The sequence below is a fragment of the Anabrus simplex genome, chromosome 10 (assembly GCF_040414725.1).
Source record: "Anabrus simplex isolate iqAnaSimp1 chromosome 10, ASM4041472v1, whole genome shotgun sequence".
In the NCBI taxonomy this organism is placed as follows: domain Eukaryota; kingdom Metazoa; phylum Arthropoda; class Insecta; order Orthoptera; family Tettigoniidae; genus Anabrus; species Anabrus simplex.
Window position 1 is genome coordinate 23385731 of NC_090274.1, and position 13135 is coordinate 23398865.

The 13135-nt window shown below is 41.3% G+C and overlaps 2 protein-coding genes across 3 annotated transcripts in view; one reads left to right on the top strand and one right to left on the bottom strand.

Moving 5' to 3' along the window:
* LOC136882314 (gamma-aminobutyric acid receptor-associated protein) overlaps positions 1–13135 on the top strand; it is a 136899-nt gene that overhangs the window by 65649 nt on the left and 58115 nt on the right. The window lies entirely within an intron of this gene.
* The window catches only part of LOC136882215 (T-box transcription factor TBX6), an 85987-nt gene that overhangs the window by 33752 nt on the left and 39100 nt on the right, over positions 1–13135 (bottom strand). The gene's annotated exons all lie outside the window — the stretch shown is intronic.

The window sequence follows — 13135 nt, forward strand, 5'->3', positions numbered from 1 at the left end:
ACCTGCCCTGGCAGGGACAGGTAAACTGCTCGACCGTTGTTCTTTTTTTGGCCTGCCATGGCCACCATGTCCTCCAGGCTTTGTTGACCAATTCAGATTCTTCCTTGCAGTTGAAACTGTTCGTGTGCTTCAGGATCTCAATGGCTTCCCTTTGTAGCCGAGAGGAATAAGAGACTCCAGTTGCCAGGATTTTAGAGTTGCTGAACAGTATGTCGTGGTCTGCTAGCAGCCAGTGTTTGGCAGCTGGTGACTTTTCTGGGTTTTTTTCCCCACTCATCGTGATGCCTGCAGTGTGTGAGGATGGCGCTTGTCTTTAGCAGATCTTAGTAATAATTCTGTTATTATGTTTTCTAATCCATGGGACTCCAGTAGCCTCCCAATTATTTCCTCAGTGTACGGCAGAAAAGCTTTAGCTGCCGGCCACTCTTCTTCTTTCTGCCTGGTTGCTGGACACTTGAGATAGAGTGTTCGCTGTTTACTTTATGGCTGTACCCATTAGCATGTAGGGTCGTATTAAGGTGGCTGAACTCCTAGTTTAAGTGTGTCGTGGTTTACAGATTCTTTTCGCACAGTCAGCTAGCATTTTTACCACTGCGTATATTTGTCGCTGATGGTGGTTGGACATCATCTGCAGATAGCGGTTTGTATGGGTTGGCTTGCGGTACCCTGAGTTTCCGAAGTTTAAATCGGCATCCTCATTACCAGAATATTGAGGAAAGCTAGTTTTTGTTCACTTTCTATCTGTAGTGAACTGAATATTTCTGTTGATTCTATTCAGATGCTGTAGAAAAAGCTGTAGTTGTTCTCTCCATGGCTCCAGATTACAAAGGTGTCGTTTACATAGCAAAGGCACACACCTTAGGTTTTAGTGGTGCAGTCTCGAGTGCTGTTTGTTCAGATTTTTCCACGAATAAATTCGCCAGTGTTCTCCCTAGAACATTTTTAATGGACCCTTTTCTTTTCAGAGACTGCCCGGGTAACATAATGTAGATATTATGTGCTAGTCATTTGTGCTCCAGATTAAAACGTGAATACTGTAAAACTGTTCATTTAAATGATAAATCGTCATTATTGTCAGCATAATTGTGTCTGGATTAGCGCGTGGAATCGCATGCGAGCATTCAGTTCCACATAACGTCACAAACCCGTATGGCACTTCACAGCAACCGAGTGGTAAGCACTGGTGTTAAATGGTTATACGAGCAGTAGAATATTAGAAGTTCAAAATACTCTGTTGTGTCTTGTTCATGATATCAATAGTAAAATAGTTGAATTTTGCAGTTAATGTTTACCTGTCTGATATTATTTTTAACGGCCTACGGGGAATAAAATTAGTTTTTTTCATATCCCGCCCAACTACTCATTCCTACTAACGGCTGACGAAAATTTTCTGGGGAGAACACTGTTCACAATCACCTGGCTCAGAGGACGGCCCATGGCGACACCATCCATTAGTTCATAGAAAGTGTCCTTGCACAAAAAAAAACCTGTAATGAGGCAATGGCTAAACAGGTTCGTGATGTCATCAGAAAAAATCTGTGTGATGTTGTCTAGGGTCTACTTTATTGGTACTTTAGTGAAGAGTGAGACCACGTTAAAGCTGAAAAGCAGGTCTTCAGATTCCAACTGGATGTTTTTGAGCATTTCTATAATGTGGCCTGAATCTTTGACTATGTGGCACCAATGTAAGGTTGTAGTAAGGTGAAATACTGTAAGCTGGAGATCAACTAGTACTCACAATGAGCCACAGAGATACGTTGTTCTTATGTATCTTGGGAAAAGCCATAAAAATATACAGCGAGCATGTCCAGCAACCAGGGAGAAAGACGACAAGTGACCGGCAGCTAAAGCATTTGTGCAGTGCGTTGAGGAAATAACTGATAGAAGAAGGAAAATACTGGAGTATTGTGGAGCAAAAGCCATTATGGGCCAATGAAGAAAATCAAGCAATCACTAAGGTGCACACACTGCACCAAGTATCCACATCATCCCGTGCAGCTGCGGTCAAGCATATATAGGAACAACGAAATGCAGCATTGCCACCTGTCTGAAGCAGTACAACTGTCGCAGCTAGCTGAGATAAACAGAAAGGTTATCAGTCACCAAACACTCGCTGTTAGCAGCAATTCCGAAGTACTGTCGATTACAGTATCTTATCACGACCATCTACAAAGGGAAACCATCGAGATCCTGAAGCACACCAACAGTTTCAACTGTAAGGAGGTATCTGAACAAGTTGACAAAGCTTGAGGGATGCAGAGGCAGTGGCAGGCCAGAAAAAAACAACGGGCGATCGGTTGCCTGTCTCCATTAAGGCAGGTCGGCCAACACTGGGCTCCACATCACTTCAATAATTGGCCATAAGAACAGCCGACCAGAGCAACTACACCCTCACAATGGACCAATAGGTGAGCAGTGCATCGTAGCCTGCACAGTATATACCAAGATGGAACTGTGATACTGCTTCATTCCACTGAGAGCTTTGTAGAAGTCAAAGACTCTTGTCAATGCCGAACACAGTTTCCGATTAAATGTTGAGACTGCCACACATTCTTGCACAAAGGTCTGCAAACCAGGAAAATATAGATATATATTAAAACATGGTTGTGAAAGTCTCAACTGTTATCCTAGAGACTATAATTTTGCCTTCGTTAAAGGGTAAAGTAAACTTGTGTCCTCGTTCTGAGGTGGTGCAGCTCTTTTAAGGCACACCCACAATCGAGATGAGCTGCATGTACCATTTCAACTACATACCAGTCCTGCCATTCTTAAATTTCTGGCAGTACTGGGAATTGAACCCGGTTCACAGAGGATGGCAGCTAATAGTGCTAACTGTTAAGTTACGGGCCGGGCAGTTTTCAGGGTGAGTCAGGTAAATTGTTCACCTTCACTCGTTAGCCATTAAAGATATCAAAAAATCTGTTTTATTTCAGTAATGTTTATAAGGGGTTCTTGATCAGTCTTGAGCACTAATCCAGGGTGTCAGTAATTGAAGGGCTACCCAGAATAATGTTGCAAGTCATTTTTGTTGAAGCTCAAACAAAGTTATTCCATACTTACACTGTAACATATTATTGAATAAGTAGTTAAAAACACTAGAGGCTTCAAGGTAATGCATATATTTGCATGAAGATAGTAACATATAAACAATGCATTTAATACAATATATTTCCAGCAATAACTCTATTTGTCAAGAGGTGATTTACAGTTATTCTTAGCAGCCATTCAGCTGCCAAGACAACAATTCTTTTAACATAAAGAAATAAATGAACTGGATTAAAGCCACTATATATATATTTATTAATAATAAAGCCAAGCTTTCAGCCAAATTGCATTGGCCTTCATCAGGGCATGTGAAGTTTTGCCTCCGACAGTGAGCAAAGAAATTATCTGAAGGAACATGGAAGTCATGCCCGTACTATCCACGGCCTACCCCACTAACTGGACTCAAGGATCGTGGCGCTGTGCTGTGGTGGTTGGGAGGGAAGTTACTGATGCACCGTCCTCTGTCGACAGTTTGAGTGCGTCCCGCTGTGCCATGGTGGTGTTATGCATGTATTTCTGCAGTACAAGTCTCCATGTATTTGATAACTTGAAGCCGTCTTCCCTGTTGATGTTATTTGGGCGCAGCTCTATCTCTATGGCTTCCCTCACAAGACGAGCATAGAAGTCTTTTACAGGCGTGATGACCTTCGCCTGGTCAAAGAGGATTTCATGGTCTGTACTGCAGAAATGTTCTGCTATGGCAGACTGGCTTATAGCATTCTCCGTGGAGGATGAAAGAGCGACATTCTTCACCGATCTGATGTGCTCTTTCACTCTGGTGCTAACAAGCTTTTTTGTCATGCCAACATATGAATATATATAGTGGCTTTAATCCAGTTCATTTATTTCTTTATGTTAATACAATGAGCCACGAAAACTTATGTTCATTAACAACAATTCTTTTTTTTAAGTTTTTTTAAAATGGAACTGCACTGTTTCCTACACTTAGTATTAGAGATATGGTGCATATTCATGGATGTGATTATTTTTATAATCCAACAAGTACTTCTCAAGAAAATGGAATGAATATCTTCAAACAAGCTTTGTTTGCTAGCCAAGGGACTTATTCAAATTTATAACCTACCAGGCTGCCAAGGCATATAGTACAGTTATCCCTCATTATAATGTCATTTGTTCTAAGCATAGTTGGCGCAATAAAGAGGGTGGCGTTAAATCAATGACACATTTTAAAACATTAATTTGAATGACTTGAGCTATATAGTAATACACTGTTCAGAGACTTTTTGGAATAGTATCAATTCAACATTTAATTTATGTAGGAACTCGGTATTCATACAATACCACGATAGATGTTAGATGCAGATTTTATACAGTTATCATTCGGGTATGCCTTTGCTGGCAGGACCTAGTGTTTACAGTGCACTATGTCTTCTGGTATGGGCTAGAGCAATTTTGTTACTTTCATTGATCTGTCTCTGTCTTATCCTTGGCTTTGACAATATGAAAGTGACTGAGGTATGAGCGATGCTAGTAATGTCATTCTTTCTGCAGCCAGTCCCTGCTATGAATGGTGTGAAAATGTTGCTCATAGGGTCGGTTGGTGTATGCATTTCAGTGGGCTTGGCAGACTGATATGCAATAGCAACTTCTGGCTCGGTGAGAAAAGCAACAGGAAACTACCTCACTCCTCATTTCCCTAGTACGCCTCTTCAGTGATGCCTAGGCCATGTATGACAGCTGATGGCAGAGCTGTTGAGGATCCAACCAGCCTTAGGGCTGAAGACTAAACATACATACATCATTCAGGTCTGAAGAATTATTTCAGTGGAGCACAGACAGGACTGTAGATCGTAACAGGTCACTGAGAACTACTGCCATGCTCCTTATCCTCAAATTGCTTTGTTCTCAGAAACAGTCCACAGTATTAAGCCTTAAGGAAATTCCCATTTTATGCAATTATCATTCATCCAGAGCAACACCAAACGCCGTGGCGCAACAGCCCCATAGGGCCATGGCCTACCAAGCGACCGCTGCTCAGCCCTAAGGCCTGCAGATTATAAGGTGCCGCGTGGTCAGCACGATGAATCCTCTTGGCTGTTATTCTTAGCTTTCTAGACCGGGTCCGCCATCTCACCGTCAGATAGCTCCTCAATTGTAATCGTGTAGTCCGAGAGGACCTCAAACACCTCAGATTCAGGTGAAAATTCCTGATTTGGCCAGGAATCGAACCCGGGGCCTCCGAGTATGAGGCAGACGCGCTACCCCTATACCGCGGGGGCTGGCATTCATCTAGTGCAGGTACGGTAAATCCCTTGGGCTCCAACAATCGAGATAATGAGCTACTAATGAGGGTCATTGTTCACGTTCCTAGAGGATTCGATAAAAGCTATGTTCCCATTTGAAGATAAATTCTCCGGGTTCCTGCCGATGTTTAACTCAACAGTTGGGTGATACATCAAGTACACTTATAACACTGTAAGACACTTCTGCACTTGTGTCACCAATTGCAGATGGCATTATATCGAGGTTATGATGAGAAGTTGTGACAACTTGTTGGTACGGCACGAGTAACAGATACTGCACTACTCTAAGTTACAAACATTTGTCATGATAGACGGAGCAAGCTCTCTGAAACAGATTCATGTTCATAATTAAACTGTTCATCATGCAATACTTATAGTAAATGTGTAACTAAAGCACAACAGTACTGACACTTTTACACTTCACAACACCACCTTGGTTCGCAAGAAACATCGCGGACTGAACAGCCACACTCTCTCCTCGCACTCCTTGCCCTGCAGTACACACGTCCTTTGCCGTAAATTCCTTTCTCAAAATGCAGTGAGACCAAGCTATTTCTTAAGTACTGTACCTGTTTCAGTCTAGTTCTTGACACTCTTACCACTGGGCGGAGGAAGAGGGGGACGAAATAACTCATCTCCACATCAATTTAGTATAAGGTTAATGTACAATTCGGGCGTAGAGCTAACCACTCTACCCCATCACGTGCCGAGGTTACGAATGGTGGAAGCCTTTACCTTCCACCCCTCCAAGGGCCTTCATGGCCTGTACGGAGTTGACTGACTTAATGTACAGTTGAAAATTATATAATGAGAACAAGCATTTTCTTATACTTACCGCTAAAGAAAATGTGGAATATGGAAGAATTAAAGGAGATATAAGACATAGTCAAATGAAAATGTGGAATGAGAAAGTAGAGAAGAAATCCGGAGAAACAAATAACGAATTCCAGTTACCGAAGTAGGAAATGTGGAAGACGAATGAGTTGTAGAGCTATCTCTGTTCTAAACCATGGCATCAGCATTTTTTTCTGCTGAGTCAGCACCCGAGGTCACTGACCCCGGCCAAAGGTCATTGACACTGGTCACGTGATCATGTCGTCACGACTACGTGGTCTTGTTTGTAAACAATGCCACGTGCTTTTGACAGCTGTCAGGTTGACAGCCATTATCTTGACGGACCCTAACCTCACTTTACTGAACAAGAGAACGCCGCTAACCTCACTGCTGCCATCTTAACGACGTGGGGGCGCGGAATTTAAATCCACGTGCTTTTGACAGCTGTCAAGATGACAGCTGCCATCTTGATGGGTCCTAACCACATGGAATGTTTACTGTCAGGCCTTCAGAATTGAGATAGGTGCATGCACAACAGTCATACTCTCTCCTCGCACTCTTTACCCTGCATCCATACGACTTCTCGTCAGACAAGCATGGTACGTATGTAAGTTTCACAGGCTGTTGACAACTTTTTCACTATACTGTGCCTGTATGTGTGCCTTTGCTAGTGGGACCTAGTGTTTGCAGTGCAGTATGTCTTCTGGTATAGGCTAGAGCAATTTTGTTACTTTCATTGATCTGTCTCTGTCTTATACTTGGCTTTGACAATATGAAAGTGACTGAGGTATGAGCGATGCTAGTAATGCCATTCCTTATGCAGCCAGTCCCTGCTATGAATGCTGTGAAACTGTTGCTCATAGGGTCGGTTGGTGCATGCATTTCAGTGGGCTTGGCAGACTGATATGTAATAGCAACTTCTGGCTCGGTGAGGAAAGCAACGGGAAACTACCTCACTCCTCATTTCCCTAGTACTCCTCTTCAGTGATGTCTAGGCCATCTATTGCAGCTGATGGCGAAGCTGTTGGGGATCCAATCAGCCTTCGGGCTGATGACTAAACATACATACGTGCCTGTATGTACACTATAACAACACTGTCAGTGACTGTTTATGTGGTAAATCAGTCGCCCACCTGGTGGATGATCATTGAGGCTTTGTTAGCTGGTTTTAATCATGTTGGTGGGGAAAAAAACTGACAGCAGCAGAACATTGGCAGGGAGAGTAGGAAAGTTAATCACTAGATTGTGTACCAAAAGCCTGGATTCAATTCCAGACCTCTCTACAGTGAAGTGTTAATGATGATTAGTCTGTCAGATGGAGGCATTAAGCCTTGAGCAGACCCCTTGGTATTATTCGTCAGAAGTAGGCTGTGTGCCGACAGCAGGTTTCACCCTCTCCCTACCTCATTATCATAATCTTACACCCCGATGCACAGGTTGCCCATGGGCATCAAACAGAAAGACTTGCACCAGACTAGTCGAACATTTCCTCGGACACTCCCAACACTAAAAGACATACAATAAGTAAACTGCTATCACTCTGTTTCCTATACATATTATGATTTGAAACCTTTCAATAACTCCCTAGGCCACATGTAAAGAGAAAACAGGTATATGATGGTTTTTAAGGGAGAACATTCATTCCAATAGGATGAACCATTGCCTGGCAAATTAATCACATTTGAAAACGCTCCATTTTTATGAGAATTACTTGTCAGATTTTGAAAATAATCACACCTCTCAATTTACAACACCCAAATCTCTAATGCTAGGTGTAGAAAACAATGAAGTTCCATTTTAAAAAGTATAATTTTATTATCTTAATAGAAATAATTGACACCCAGGAAAAGTAATGCTAGTTCAATTTATTTGCCGCTTGATAAAATCATAGATAGTGAAAAATCTTTAACTGTTTAAAAGTTATTTTAGGTGAACATTTTAGCTGATTCATCCTGTATGATACCTTAAACTTCTATTTTCACTAAAAGTATTAAAACTTCAAGTGTAGGGAGGGGTATTGGCAGTGGAGAATACTATTAAGTCGGGTGAAGTCGGACAGTTTTGGCGTATTTGTAGCTGCATAACAAGGAATGAGAGATTTTTTCCTTTCGGTTGTACTCTATTTAATGCTATAGATTTCTATTCCCGTAGGAACTTGAAATATTTGTCCTGAATGAGCAAATTCATAAATCCAGTATAATTGAAAATGATAAATTCTCCAGTTCCATTGTTCTGGCCCAGCGTGCCAATTTGGGCTCCTCATTTGGTAACTAGCACAGCTACATGGCTAGTGCATACATCGAACAAGTGGCTGCGCTGTTTGGGCCATGTAGCTACCAGCTTGAGGAGCCCCACGTTCGGCAGCCCTGAAGATGGTTTTCTGTGGTTTCCCATTTTCACACCAGGGAAATGGCGGGGATGTACTTAGGCCACAGTCGCTTCCTTCCCACTCCTAGCTCTTTCTTATCCCATCGTCACCCTAAGACCTATCTGTGTCGGTGTGATGTACAGCAAATTGTAAAAAAAAATCTAGTGCATATAATGGACGCCACTGCATAGGCTGCCTGGAGCCGCAGGCAGTGCCAATGCACTTTGAGAGACTTGCTCTCTTTTACATAAAAATGAAGCGTATGGGAATCAGAATCTACAGAGTGTATCCATGATGATGTTACAAACTTTCAGGGATGATGGGGACGGCAAATGGATCAATTTGAGATAAAGAACCTATTCTGGAAATGATTGAGTCAAAAGTTAAGCAAAATTCTACTCATTTAAGTCTGTTTACCTACACAAGCTGCTCCATTTAGACAAATATCCGCACAGAAACTGAAAACATGTAACAACATCATTCATAAGCTTTGTGGAACTACCTGGGGTTCTTTGGCAAGCGGTTTACGGTCTTCAGCTTTAGGCTTGGTGTATTCAAGTGCTGAGTACTGTCCTCCAGTATGGATGAACAGTCATCATACAAGACTTATTGATACTGAATTGAATTCCACTATGCGCATAATAACTGGCACAATTCGACCTACTCCAACTCATTGGCTCCCGTTTTTATCTGGAATAATGCCATCTGATTTACACAGATTTTCCGCTCTCATCAAGGAATTTAATAAAATCTTAAGGAACCCCAATCTACCTGTACATGAAGATCTACAAACTATAAACCAAAACAGATTACGTTCATGCCATCCAATTTTACGTAACACCTTAGACATGGTTGCTAGAGGCTACAACCCAACTACAGAGTGGAAAAGTCTGTGGGAAGCAGCAACGGAGATGCACCTGCACAGTATGTTCTCGAATGCCAAACTTCCAAATGGATTCCAGCTACCACGTAAAACATGGTCTGCTCTGAACAGAATAAGAACAGGCCATGGCAGATGCAGAGACAGGTTGTTTAAATGGAACAAGTTGCCGACACTCACGTGTGACTGCGGAGCTGCACGACAAACCATGCACCATATTGTCAGAGTGTGTGAAACGCGGGCATACAGAGGCAGCAAAGTGGATTTTCTGATGGTAACTCCAGAAGCAATACAGTGGGTCAATGATCTTGACATTCAGTTGTAAGGAGTCTTTTCTTGTTCATTGTTTTCTTGTATGTAAATATGTATATAATTTATTTCTGTACTCAACTTGATTGTATGGGCCATACACTAAAATAAAAATTAGACAAATATTTGAAATAGCATCCCCCTGCATTAATGCAGGCATGGAATCATCTCACAAAGTTCTGTCATACCCGTATAAATATCTCCGGTGGATACTGTGTTGGTCTGCTAATCCCAAGTTAACGGGTTCAAACCCAGCTGAGGTCGGTTGGTTCTGAGGGTGTCTAAAGGTGACAGCCCCATGTCGTTAGCTTCCGGCACATTAAAGAACTACTGCAGGATGAAATTCCGACACCCCAGCGTCTGTTAAGAACGGACGGGCATTTTAACTACTTGGATTATTAATAATTTTTGACTCGAACGTTCCTGGACTACGGTTCCTTATCTTAAATTGATCCATTTGCTGTCCTCCATCGTCACGGATGCACCCTAATATCATCTGATACATTCACGTGTTTGACGACGATAATGCCATATGATTCTGTCTGTGTGTCGTTATCTTTGATTTCCTTAGAAATTTTTTTTTGATCAAAGGAATATGTTTCACAAGCTGTAAGTTGGCAAAATAGAAGGAATGAAAGAATGCCAGGAATATGGTTTGCTGCTGGTCAGCCTGAGCCTTCGCCCCTCCCAAACATTCCCAGTTAATTAATTCTCAGCCATCGGAGACTTCGTCTTCTCTTTTTTCACATAATTTCCTTGTTTTCATGAAAAGAATTTCAGTTTATTCTAATATTTTATAAGGTGAACAGTCTGTTGTGGCTAATAACAAGGAATTAGTAATCACATAACTAAACTGTCTGGCTCCATGGCTAAATGGTTATCATACTGGCCTTTGGTTCAAGGGATCACGAGTCTGATTCCCGGTCGGGTCGTGGATTTTAACTTTCCTCAGTTAATTCCTATGGCTTGGGGGCTGGGTGTTTGTGATAGGGCTCCATCCTCATGGAAAGACCTGCACCAGGCCATGCACCATTATTATTTACTACCATAACAAAGTTGTAAAGTGGTAACTAAAAACTAAAAAGTGAGACTAGATTAGTCTTCTAAGCAAATTTTTTAAAATATTTAATGGTTGTACCAGAGATGTTATGGTATTTACTCATTATGATAAGTTGTAGATGGAAGTTTTTACATGGTAAAAACTGTCTAAAACTATCCATAATATTTTAGAATATTTAAGTTCTCTTTTTATCTTCGCCAATGGCCGTAGCCATGTTGAAACATTGGATCCCGTGAGATCTCCAAAGTTAAGCAACATTGGGCGTGGTCAGGAGTTGGATGGATTGCCACGCGCTGTTGGTGGGGGGTAAGGGGATGGAGGAGCGGAAAGGAACTGGCCACCCTACCGCACGTAAACTCCGGCTCAGGAACACCTCTGCGGAGGTTCGGACCTGCCTTCGGGCAGTATAACCCTTACCTACCTACCTTTTTATCTTATTTTCAAATTATCACATTTTGATACTTTTGCAGGTATTACTACATGAATATTTCCAGAGTTTTTAGATCACAGAAATCTGAGCCCTAATGATAAGGCACTTATAAATTGTTTCAGTTTGGGTGTTTAAGAGAGACAAAACAATGAAAAGCTGGATATGGATTTGAATATCATAAGCACCCCCATGTACGAAATTTGTTCTGTTTGGGTCTGGTAGTATGTGCTATTGGCTGGTGGAGGATTGGAAAGGCTATTCTGTTATAAAATTTCCACAATAAGGCACATAGGGAAAGCCTAATCAGTCTCAATGAAAAAAAGTTTTTTTTCCTTCCTGAATATCAGTTTGCACATGATGAGATAGTAATAGGAATAATCACATGATCTAATAACTGAGCCTAACTTGAGAGGAGTGTTGTTTTTTCAGCAATAAGCTTTCCATCGTATACCATTCACATTTCACTTGTACATTATGCCATGACTTTTCTACCTCCCATTCATCCTTCACTTTTATTTATATTTTATATTTTCAAGTGTCACACTCATTGACTGAAACAGAAGTTTCAGATAAATGGAACTATGCAAATTTATTCACAATTGAAGTTCTGTATGCACCTACCAAAGATCTGCTGAAGTATAAATCATGAGCCCTAGGTACACAGGGTGTTCAAAAAATGCCATCCAACAATCACAGGTCATGATACATAATGCATACCTGCCAACCTTTGAGAACAAAGAATTGGAAGATAGTAAAAACATTGCTTTTCCCACCAAGAGATGCTGAAAAATCCCACTGATAAACTGTACAAAATATTAACCTTTCCTCGATTTAGTAATATATGGAAACTGTTCGGAAAATAGTTTCAAAAAGAGATAATTCCGTATATTTCTTCACTATAATAAAATGTCAAACTTCAATGAACATGTATCGTAATGACAATCAATACAGTAAATTAAACTAACTCTTGTAAGAAAAGCAAAAAGAAATTAATTATCACTATAAATGTACTTATTCAGGTCACACTGATCAATCTCCTGACCCCAGGGGCTCTGAACTTTGGAGCGTGGGTTGGCGACCACGGGGCCCTCAGCTGAGTCCTGGCATTGCTTCCACTTACTTGTGCCAGGCTCCTCACTTTCATCTATCCTATCCGACCACTCTTGGTCAACTCTTGTTCTTTTCCGACCCCAACGCTATTAGGTTTGCGAGGGCTAGGGAGTCTTTCATTTTCACGCCCTTCGTGGCCCTTGTCTTCCTTTGGCCGATATCTTCATTTTTCGAAGTGTCGGATCCCTTCCATTTTTCCCTCTGATTAGTGTTATAAAGAGGATGGTTGCCTAGTTGTACTTCCTCTTAAAACAATAATCACCACCACCACCATCAATCTCCTGTACACAACAATGACTACCACAGCAAACAAAAACACAACACATCGCAAGGAAGAAAAAGAACACCAGATTTGAGCATCACGATATTCACTTTTCATTTTAAAGCCACCAATAATAGCAGGACTTCCAGCAACACGGTAGCTAATAAGAGATGCATCTTCCACCATGACTCTTAACGACCAGTAAGAAAAAGACTTTCAGCCACTGAAGGAATGGTGGGAGTTTCAAAACTGCAATTAATTATTTCTGCCAATTTCAAGTTACTAAGTAATCGGGAAGTTGGAAAGCATTGCAAAAAGTATTGAGAGAGTTGGCAGGTATGATAATGTAATATAAGACACGGTCTGTGATGTCTTAAATCACAGTTGAATTGCAAAATCCACGTTTTCAGTATGTAGGATTTTGCAAGTAATACAGTACATCCTTGTTCTATTCACTGCACAGCTACTCTTTTTACAGAAATACGTTGTTCCCCGAAGAACCTAGAAACACTTGTTCTTCGTGCTCATTACAGCTTTCAGATAGTTTTCTTGTTTAATGTGCTGTTGTGCAAC